This window comes from Odocoileus virginianus, chromosome 24 (genome assembly GCF_023699985.2).
Source record: "Odocoileus virginianus isolate 20LAN1187 ecotype Illinois chromosome 24, Ovbor_1.2, whole genome shotgun sequence".
Taxonomy (NCBI): Eukaryota; Metazoa; Chordata; class Mammalia; order Artiodactyla; family Cervidae; genus Odocoileus; species Odocoileus virginianus.
In genome coordinates, this window is record NC_069697.1 from 50,971,370 (window position 1) to 50,981,971 (window position 10,602).

Below are 10,602 nucleotides of genomic sequence, written 5' to 3' on the forward strand. Positions count from 1 at the left end.
GCTGGCTGTTACCAGGGAAACCGGAGGCGCTCGACGGTTACCAATGGCTGGGCGCCTTTAGCCGGGGAGTCTGAGACGCTCATGATCATTTGGAAAGAGCGAAGAGGGAAGGACGGCCCTTTGAAGAGGCAGTTGCCCTGCCAGGTTATCTAGTCGTGCCGGCAGGCTGAGAGCCTGCTCTGGGAATCTGGGTCACGCCCGCTTGTTCTTTGAGCCTTTCAGCCAAATGAAGTGGCCCTGCGGCTCTTTGACTAAAATTTCTTTACTTTTCTGCCCCTTCTTAGAAAATGTAAGCTGAGAATTTGTAATTAGCACTGTAATGTGTTCTAATACCAACGTTAATTCTTGTTTATAAAACTGAGAACATTTTGGGGGACCACAAATTAAGAACTTAAAATTCACACACAAACTGTAGACTGCCCATTGAGATGTGCTAAGGGCATAAGGATTTTAGATGAAGAGAAATGTTACTTTTCCAAAAGGGAATTGTTTAATTCCGTTAGGAAAGTAAACAATATGAATATTTTTTCCCATGCGTTGTGCAGAAAATAGAAAGTGTGGGATTAATCACTTGTATTAGCGATCAGAGTGTAATCCTGGCCACAAAGGGATATTAATTACCACCCTCCTCCTCCTCCATGCTCAATTCCTGCCTTTATGTTCCAGCTAACTTTAAACTTCTGCAATAGTGTGCTTTTTCAAGTCTCCTCCCTTTGTAAATGGTAAAAATGATCTTCCTTGCTTTGATTTTCTTTGTTCGAATCCTCATTTAGTTATTATGTCCTTCCCTGAGACATTTGTCCAGCTCTCATTCAAGACAGAAAATACTCTTCTTTATGAACTTTTGAATATTTATGATAGTAGTTGTGATTAGAGACATCTGGTCTTCCAGCTTTAGAGGCCTTCCTGTGAGCAGAGCATATTTTATATTCATCTCAATTTCTTTGATGCTCTGGCTCATTTGGTTCTCAACATATTTGCTGGATAAATGTGAACTATGTTAGCTAGAGTCTAAAGGAATGTGAACTAAAATGAAATAAATGAGTGGCCACTGAAATAACAAATAAATAATTGACTTTTTTTAAAAAAGAAAACTTACCAGTCATCAGAAGTAACTTAAAATTTTCATGTATTACATGTAAGTTTTTTTCTCTACATGAATATTTTTGGCATGACCTGTGACCTGTGAAGTCGCTCAGTCGTGTCCGACTCTTTGCGACCCCATGGACTGTAGCCTACCAGGCTCCTCAGTCCATGGAATTTTCCAGGCAAGAATACTGGAGTGGGTTGCCATTTCCTTCTCCAGGGGATCTTCCCAACCCAGGGATCGAATCCGGGTCTCCCGCACTACAGGAAGATGCTTTACCGTCTGAGTCACATAGTTGAGTATATTTGGAGAAACCATTTTATGTCCTGCTTTTTTCACAGGTATATAATATAATTCTGTTATTAAAATCTTAACAGTAAAGATGGCACTGAAAATGTAAATCTGTTTGTAGTGAGTTGAAACAGATGAAGTGGACGTAGCATGTGAAAACAATTCTTCGAAGAAGTTTGGCTGTAAGGTAAAGGAGAAAGGTCAGTAGTCAAAGCAGAAAGGCAAGTGAAAGAAAAATGTTAGAGTTTCTCTGTAAGGAGAAGAGACTTGGTGATGTTAATAGTGTAAGATTAAAGAGTGGTAAAAATACTGCCAGGAAAGAGGATAACTAACTGATCGAATGATTACCTAAAGAAATAGAAGGGAATGAGATCCATAGATCAGTTACACAGATAGGAGACTGAACTAGGAAGGAGGATGTCAAAGTGGGTATGGATAATAATAATTTTTAAACTATTGAAAATTGGCAAAAAAAAAATAACAAAAATCTGTCAAAAAGGTATATTGTGTGCATGTGTGTGCTGAGTCACATCCGTCTTGTCTGACTCTTTACAACCCTATGTGCCATAGCCTGCCAAGCAACTTGGTCCATGGGATTCCCCAGGCAAGAATACTGGAGTGGGTTGCCATGCCCTCTTCCAGGGGATCTTCCCAAACCAGGGATCAAACTCCTGAATTGGCAGGCAGGTTCTTTGCCACTGGCACCACCTGGGAAGCCCAAAGATATGTTCAGTTTAGTTCAGTTTAGTCGCTCAGTCATGTCCAACTCTTTGTGATCCCATGGACTGCAGCGCACCAGGCCTCCCTGTCCATCACCAACTCCCGGAGTTTACCCAAACTCATGTCCATCGAGTTGGTGATGCCATCCAGCCACCTCATCCTCTGTCGTACCCTTCTCCTCCTGCCTTCAATCTTTCCCAGCGTCAGGGTATTTTCAAATGAGCCAGTTCTTCATCAGGTGGCCAAAGTACTCGGAGTTTCAGGTTCAGCATCAGTCCTTCCAATGAATATTCAGGACTGATTTCCTTTAGGATGGACTGGTTGGATCTCCTTGCTGTCCAAGGGGCTCTCAAGAGTCTTCTCCTACACTACAGTTCAAAAGCATCAATTCTTCTGTGCTCAGCTTTCTTGATAGTCCAACTCTCACATCCATACATGACTACTGGAAAAACCATAGCTTTGACTAGATAGACCTTTGTTGGCAAAGTAATGTCTCTGCTTTTTAATACCCTGTATTGGTTGGTCATAACTTTTCTTCCGAGGAGCAAGCATCTTTTAATTTCATGGCTGCAGTCACCATCTGCAGTGATTTTGGAGCCCCAAAAAATAAAGTCAGCCACTGTTTCCCCCATCTGTTTGCCATGAATTGATAGAACCAGATGCCGTGATCTTAGTTTTTTGAATGTTGAGTTTTAAGCCAACTTTTTCACTCTCTTCTTTCACTTTCATCATGAGGCTCTTCTTCACTTTCTGCCATGAGGGTGGTGTCATCTGCATATCTGAGGTTATTGATATTTCTCCCGGCAATCTTCATTCCAGCTTGTGCTTCATCCAGCCCAGCATTTCTCATGATGTACTCTGCATATAAGTTAAATAAGCAGGGTGACAATATACAGCCTTGACGAACTCCTCCAAATAGGGAACTATTTGGAACCAGTCTGTTGTAAATATATATTAGGTTGATGTAAAGGTAATTGTGGTCTGGACAGTGAATTTTAAATCATTGTAACTAGGCTCAAACACATCTTTACTAGTCAAAATAGGAACCATTATAATCAACACATTTTGCCAATGAGAAATAAGTTTGTTAATTCCCATAGCATAAAAATCCATGCCTGAACTCTTTACATTTTCTGCCTCCTGCAGCTTGTGGAAGCGTTTTCCCTATTTAAAAAATTGTTGAAATACTTAAAGAAGTGGTAGTCAGTTGGCAAGAGGTCAAGTGAATATGGCAGATGAGGCAAAACTTAGCCCAGCTCATTCAACTTTTGAAGCATTGGTTGTGCAACATGTAGGCAGCTGTTATTTGGAGAAAAATTGGGCCCATTCTGTTGACCAATGCCAGGCATTGCAGTTTTTGGTGCATCTCATCAATTTGCTGAGCATACTTCTCAGATTTTACGGGTTCTCTGGGACTCAGAAAGCTGTAGTGGGTCAGACCAGCAGCAGACCACCAAACAGTGACCATAACCTTTCTTTGGTGCAAGTTTGGCTTTAGGAAGTGCTTTGGAGCTGCTTCTTAGCCCAACCACTGAGCTGGTTGTCACCAGTTGTATACAACTCATTTTTCATCACACATCACAGTACAATCGAGAAATGGTTCATTGTTGTGCAGAATAAGAGAAGACAACACTTCAAAATGACGATTTTTTTTTTTTTGCAGTCAGCTTATGAGGCACCCACTTATCAAGCTTTTTCACTTTTCCAGTTTGCTTCAAATGCCAAATGACCATAAAATGGTCAACAATGAGTTCTTCAGCAACTTCTCATGTAATTATAAGAGGATCAGCTCCGATGATTGTTCTCAATTGGTCTTTGTCAACTTCTGATGACCGGCCACTGAACTCATCTTCAAGGCTCTTGTCTCCTTTGCCAAACTTCTTGAACTACCCCTGCATTGTAAGTTCGTTAGCAGTTGCTGGACCAAATATGTTGTTGATGTTGAAAGCTGTCTCCACTGCTTTGTGACCCATTTTGAATCCGAATAAGAAAATAGCTCAAATTTGCTTTCTGTCTAACATCATTTCCCTAGTCTAAAATAAATATAAAATAAACAGCAAGTAATGTCATTAGCAAGAAAAAAACAAAGTGAGAAATGTGCATTAAAATGATGTATAACATAACCACATTTAAGAATTATTTCAATATTAAATGGCAAAGTTCAACAATGCAAAAACCACAATTACTTTTGTACCAAGCTAAATATGTACAAGTGGCCAATAAATAGGTATGTTCATCCACATTACTTAAAAACATAAATGGCATATTAAATGCCTACTGAATTGGCAAAGATTAAAAAGCAAATAGTATAGGTATTGGGCAGCTGTTCAATAAAACAAGATTGCAGATGGGGATAGAAATTGGTACATCTCCCCCTTCCCAGGCATTTTAGAAATAGGTATCAAAATTCTTAAATGCTTTGACTAAACAGGTATGGGCTTCCCTGGTGGCTCAGATGGTAAAGAATCTGCCTGCAATGCAGGACACTTGGATTCTATCCCTCGGTTGGGAAGATCCCCTGGAGGAGGGCATGGCAATCCACTCCAGTGTTCTTACCCGGAGAATCCCCATGGACAGAGGAGCCTGGCGGCTACAGTCAGTCCATGAGATGGCAAAGAGTCACACATAACTGAGTGACCAACACAACAAACAAGTATACTTCTAGGATGTTTTCAAAAGGAAATAATCAAAACTACTCATGTATGTTAAGCTGGGTGGGGTTCATTTCAGTTTCTCCACCAAAAAATACAGGTTAGATATTGTTAGACATGGATAACATGAATGCAGATAAGAGACGTTCACTCATATCAATTTTAAGAACATTTGCAGGTTTTCTAGGAAGGGTGTGTAGAGCTGCAGTTTGATTAGCCTGATACACAATTATGGGATGCTTTGAACCATTTAAAATGACAATGTAGAAGACTATTTAATGATAAGGAAAGATATATATATAAGAAAGAAAAGTGGGTTATGAAAGCAGAATGTAGTTCTAACCACGTGGTGGTTTAACAGACAAGGAAAGAGGCTTACAGAAATAAACTGTCCTAGGTCACCTGGCTGGTAAAGGACAAAGCCTAGATTTCAAATCAAGTCTGTCTCATGCAAACCACCTTAACTACTGCACTTCAAGGATGCAGGTAGACTTTAGAGGATGGAAAAAGTTATATCAGGCAGGCAGAGACTAGGGAAGGATAACCTAAGTAGGAAAGAATAGCACTAAATCAAAAAGATTGGAAAGAATAGGGTATGTTTCAGAAAACACACACACACACACACACACACAGGAATATGAGATATATGCAGGTAAGCACTAGAGAATAAAGCAAGAAAGACTGAGGATAGATTTTTAAGATTCATAACCTTCAAAAACCTCACAGGAAAGTGGCCTCACTCAGGAGATACCTTACAAAGGTCTTGGGCCTCAGAGCCTGATAAAGCAAGAGTTGTAAGCACAGAGGTTTCAAATCTGAAAATGCTATGGGAGGGCCCTGAGTGGGAGATTTGGGGGACAATGGGTCCAGCTTGTGGATTTTCCCCAAAGTGAGGAAGGGGTCTAATGGCATATACTAGAACCCTGTGAGACTAAGTTCTATACAGTTGTATAAAATTGGTCAGGTGATGTTAAGTTCTTTGGACCTCAATTTCTCCATCCCTTACAGGATAGAAGGTGGAAGAGGGTATTACATAGGATGATCTTTTAATATCTCTTCCTGTACTGACATTCTGTGATCTTACAGGCCAAGGATTACAAATTCAAATGCCTCAACCAAGGATGAAGTGCTGCATGCGTGCTCAGTCACTCAGTTGAGTCTGATTCTTTGTGACCCAATGGACTGTGTAGGCTGCCAGGATTTTCCTGGCAAGATACTAGAGTGGGCTCCTGTTTCCTTCTCCAGGGGATCTTCCTGACCCAGGGATCAAACCCACGTCTCTTGTACTGCAGATGGATTCTTCACCACTGAGCCATGAGAAGAATGTTTCATAAATGACGAAATGAACTGAATGTAATAAAAATAAGAAGTGGTAGAGATTGATGGAGTCAATCCTAAAGGAACCATCCTGAATACTCATTGGAAGGGCTGTTGCTGAAGCTCCAATACTTTGGCCACCTGATGTGAAGAGCCAACGTATTGAAAAAGACCCTGATGCTGGGAGAGACTGAAGGCAAAAGGAAAAGGGGGCAGCGGAGCATAAAACGGTTAGATCGCATCACTGACTCAATGGACACGAAAGTGAGCGAACTCTGAGAGATAGTGGAGAACAGAGGAGCCGGGAGTGCTATAGTCAATGGGGCCACAAAGAATCGGACACAACTTAGGACTGAACAGCAACAGAGACTAGAGTAGTATTTCAGATGTCCCATCTAAAACTCCAGTCATTCTTCCATGAATGAGGAGCCAGTGTTGCCTGATCTTCCAACTTTTCAAGAGAAACAAGAATATCGTATTTGCCTGGTGGCTCAGACGATAAAGAATCTGCCTGCAATGCAAGAGACCTGTGTTCAATCCCTGGGCGGGGAGGATCCCCTGAAGAAGGGAACAGCTACCCACCCCAGTATTCTGACCTGGAGAATTCCATGGACTGTAGAGTTCTTGGAGTCGCAAAGAGTCGGACATGATTGAGAGACTTTTGCTTTCACTTTTCTTTCAAAAATATTATGCAGACCAAACAAAACATCTCTACTGACTAAATACTAACTTTCAATCTCTTATAGATTAAAAAAAAGGCCTAACAAGAATGATTAGTGTCTGAATGAATATAATTAAGTATGAAGAAAGAGGAAGAAATCAAAGAGAATACCAAGATTTCCCCCTGGGTAATGAAGAGGAGGTGGTACACATTAATGTAAACACTAAAATCAGCAGAAGGTTTAGAGACAGAAGGTGTTTGTGAGTTTTGTTTTTTTTTTTAACACTGGACAAATTTCTCATGTATAGGTGTCCACAGCACATGAATCAAATTCAGCTTTTGAGTTTGAGAAAGCTATGAGATTATCAGGGAAAGGGTGCAGGAAGTGTAGGACAGTAGTTTGGGGAGAGAAGATGAAAGAGGAGTTCAAGATGCAAGAATCACTCTCTCAAAGTTTCATTAAATCTATGTCACAGTATGTATTTGTTATTTCATGAGACTAAAATCCTATGAGAGTAGAAACCACAAATGTATTCTTCACTGCCTAGCACAGTGTCTAGATAGTAGGTGTCTTAATGTATGTTGAATAAACAAATAAATAAATACAAAACAATGTGTCTCACAGTTAAAGAGATGCAGGGTTGAATTCAAAAATGTTCTCAAAGAAGCTTATAGGCCAGAAAGTAAGACAGGGCTTATACAGAAGTAACTAATCCATGTTTGAAAAGTTCAGTTCAGTCGCTCAGTCGTGTCCAACTCTTTGCGACCCCATGGACCGCAACATGTCAGGCCTCCCTGTCCATCACCAACTCTCAGAGTTTACTCAAACTCGTGTCCATTGAGTTGGTGACGCCATCCAACCATATCATTCTCTGTTGTCCCCTTCTCCTCCCGCCTTCCATCTTTCCCAGCATCAGGGTCTTTTCTAATGAGTCAGTTCTTCACATCAGGTGGCCAAAGTGTTGGCGTTTCAGCATCAGTCCTTCCAATTAAAGTAGTTTGAAAAAAAAGTTTGAAAAGTTGAAAAAAAGTAGTTTGAAAAGTAGTGCCATTTAAAAAAAAAAAGTACCACCAAGAGATTCAGGAGAGAAAATCTGTTTTAGAAGAAGTTAACCCAGGCTTTGATAATGGATGGTTAGGATTGGATCATGAAGATTTGGGGAGGAACTGATCTGAAGCAGCAAAATAGAAAGGCTCATCCTTTCTTTAGAAAATAGTGAAGTGTTTGAGACTGCCAAGACAGTGAACAGAGAAACCAAAAACCTAGAGAATCATCCACACATGAAGAAAACAACCAAGTAACTAAGAAGAAGTCTCAGAAAGATAAAAGGAGCATCAGGAGAGAAAGTTTATAGAAACTATGAATTCATGCTTCAAGAAAGAAAGGTAGTCCAAATACTGCAGAGACACTAGGCCATCAAGGAAAAGGATCTAAACCCATTGGATTTGGTGATTAAAGAAATCATTCATGACTTTCAACTAAACAATTTATTTATAGTTGACCAAGGAATATAAGGAGAGGAGCTTAAAAGACCAGTAGAATTAGTCAGCTTTGTTTATGGAGGTAGGAAATGTAGTTACTTTGGAGCAGGGGAAAAAGAAAGAAACTAGAAGAGAAGGAGAGGATTATGTTGGAAAAAGGATAATTATATGAAGCAAAATGTTGGAGGATCTAAACAGTAATGAGATCAAGAAAGGGGAGATGAGTCATTTGTCAACAATCAGCATTATAAATTCTAACAAATATTATTTAATAACAAAGGTAATTTTTTTAATCCCTCACCATATTTTCCTATTCCATTCCCTGGTTTCTTTCCACTTTTATATCCTCAGAGTAACTTTTGGTATGCTGAAAAATAATATTAGAACTTCAATTTAGTAGTATTTCTTTAATATCCTCATATAAATCAATGGGTATTGTAATACCAAAACCTCCTACATCTGTGGTTATGCCTCATCTTTTCGTTTCAAGGAACCACCCCTCCCCAGTTGTAGCCTGGCTGGTTTAAGTGAGGCTGAGTACTAATTCCCCGCCCTGGCCCCGTGAGTATTTAATCCAGTTCTGACCAATAACAACCATCACCAATACTTTTACCGACACAGTAGGGAAAAAAGACTCTCTTCTGCTGTTGCAGGTGCTGAAGCCCATATAAGCCTGGAAGAGACAAACCACCTTTGTTACCACTTGGAGGCTTGCCTAAAACTGAAACTAAAAAAGCCAACCAACCCGGGAGACAGAAAACAAATCCTGGTGAAGTTATTTGAGCCCAGGGATCCAGACATGCCTAAAGACTAGCTTTACCACTGAACTCACTAGTTAAATGAGCCAATAAATGCTCTTTTATGCTTAAACTTGAGTTTTATCTGGATGTTCATCATTTACTACTCAAAGCACCCTAATACAGGTATACATCATTAAAGTAATGTTACTTTTTGATTCTGTACCCTATTTTAAATGTTATTCTATAATGTACTCTATAAGATATTCTATATTTTTCACAAAATCATCCACAAATTTAATACAATACCAATTTTAAATCCCAATAGCATTTTAAGAGCTATTTCTTTTTTTAATTTTAGAAATAAGCAAAATTACTTCAAAATTCACTCAGAGGGGGAACAACTATAAATACCAAGAACACAGGGGGGGGATTCATAAAGGAAATTGTATAATCAGATATTAAAATATAAAACAAAAATAATAAATATAGGATGGTAATAGAGTAAGAATAAACAGTCATGGAACAGAATTCAAAGCCTGAGTAAATATAGGAGTATTCCCCATACTTAAAATATGGTAAATCAAGAAAAGATTAGTTCAATAAAGTAAGGATAATGAGCTAGAAAAATCATTAGATTTTTACCTTATTCATCATCCCAGAACAAATTCCAAGTGGATTTATGATTAAATGCAAAAATTGAAGCCAGGTTTTCAGTATATATTTGTTGGCATATAATTGGGATAATCTCTAGTAATCTCTGCTCAAATTTTAAATGTTAACACCTTTTGATACAGATTTTTAATTCTAGAAATTTATCCTATAGAAATAAAATATATGTATAAAGATAAATATGGATAATATTGCATTGGAATGTCAAAAATTATATACACATATGGAATAACAAATAAGGAATGGAATACCAGGCATTCTAAAAGGGGTGCTATCACAACCAAGGAGGTGAAAATTGTGTCCTGAGGAGAGAAACCATTTTTATGTATAAAGCACAAATATGCATAAGGCATATAAACAGGTATACAGTATATATGTGGTATCGAAATTTCATGAGGTGGGTCATGATCAAGGGGTAAAACGTCTTAGGTGGATAATGATGGAAAAAAGACTGAAAAAAACTATCTGTGCAATTTGTTACTATGCAACTGTTGAAAAAAGAATGAGGTAGATGTATGTATATTGACAACAAAGGATGCCCAAGATGCATGATGCTTTAAATATATATATAATATAGTGTAATATACAAAGTATAATGTATTTGATACTCATATATGTATAATTATGTGTATACTTTCTATGTTACATATAAAGTATTGATGGTGTTTATCTTTGGGGTGAAAATTACAAGAAATGTCCAATTCTGGACTTCCATGGTGGCACGGTGGATGGCAATCCACCCGCCACTGCAGGGGACACAGGTTCAATCCCTGATCCAGGAAGACTCCACATGCTTCAGAGCAACTCAGCCCGTGGACCACACGGCTGAAGGCCGAGCGCCCGGAGCCTGTGCTCCACGACAGAAGAGGCCACCGCGACGAAAAGCAGCCTCCCTCACCACAACTCAGAGAAAGCCCACGCACAGCTATGAGGACCCAGTGCAGTCAAAAAATAAAAATGATAAATTTTTAAAAGAAACATTCA

At 39.1% G+C, this 10,602-nt stretch overlaps 1 long non-coding RNA gene across 1 annotated transcript; it reads left to right on the plus strand.

Moving 5' to 3' along the window:
• Positions 1–11: 11 nt before the first annotated feature.
• Positions 12–9,084, plus strand: LOC110124783 (uncharacterized). Its single transcript, XR_002309885.2, has 4 exons — positions 12–289; positions 1,500–1,578; positions 3,807–3,997; positions 8,863–9,084. It is a non-coding gene; the product is annotated as an uncharacterized lncRNA (long non-coding RNA).
• Positions 9,085–10,602: the final 1,518 nt, after the last annotated feature.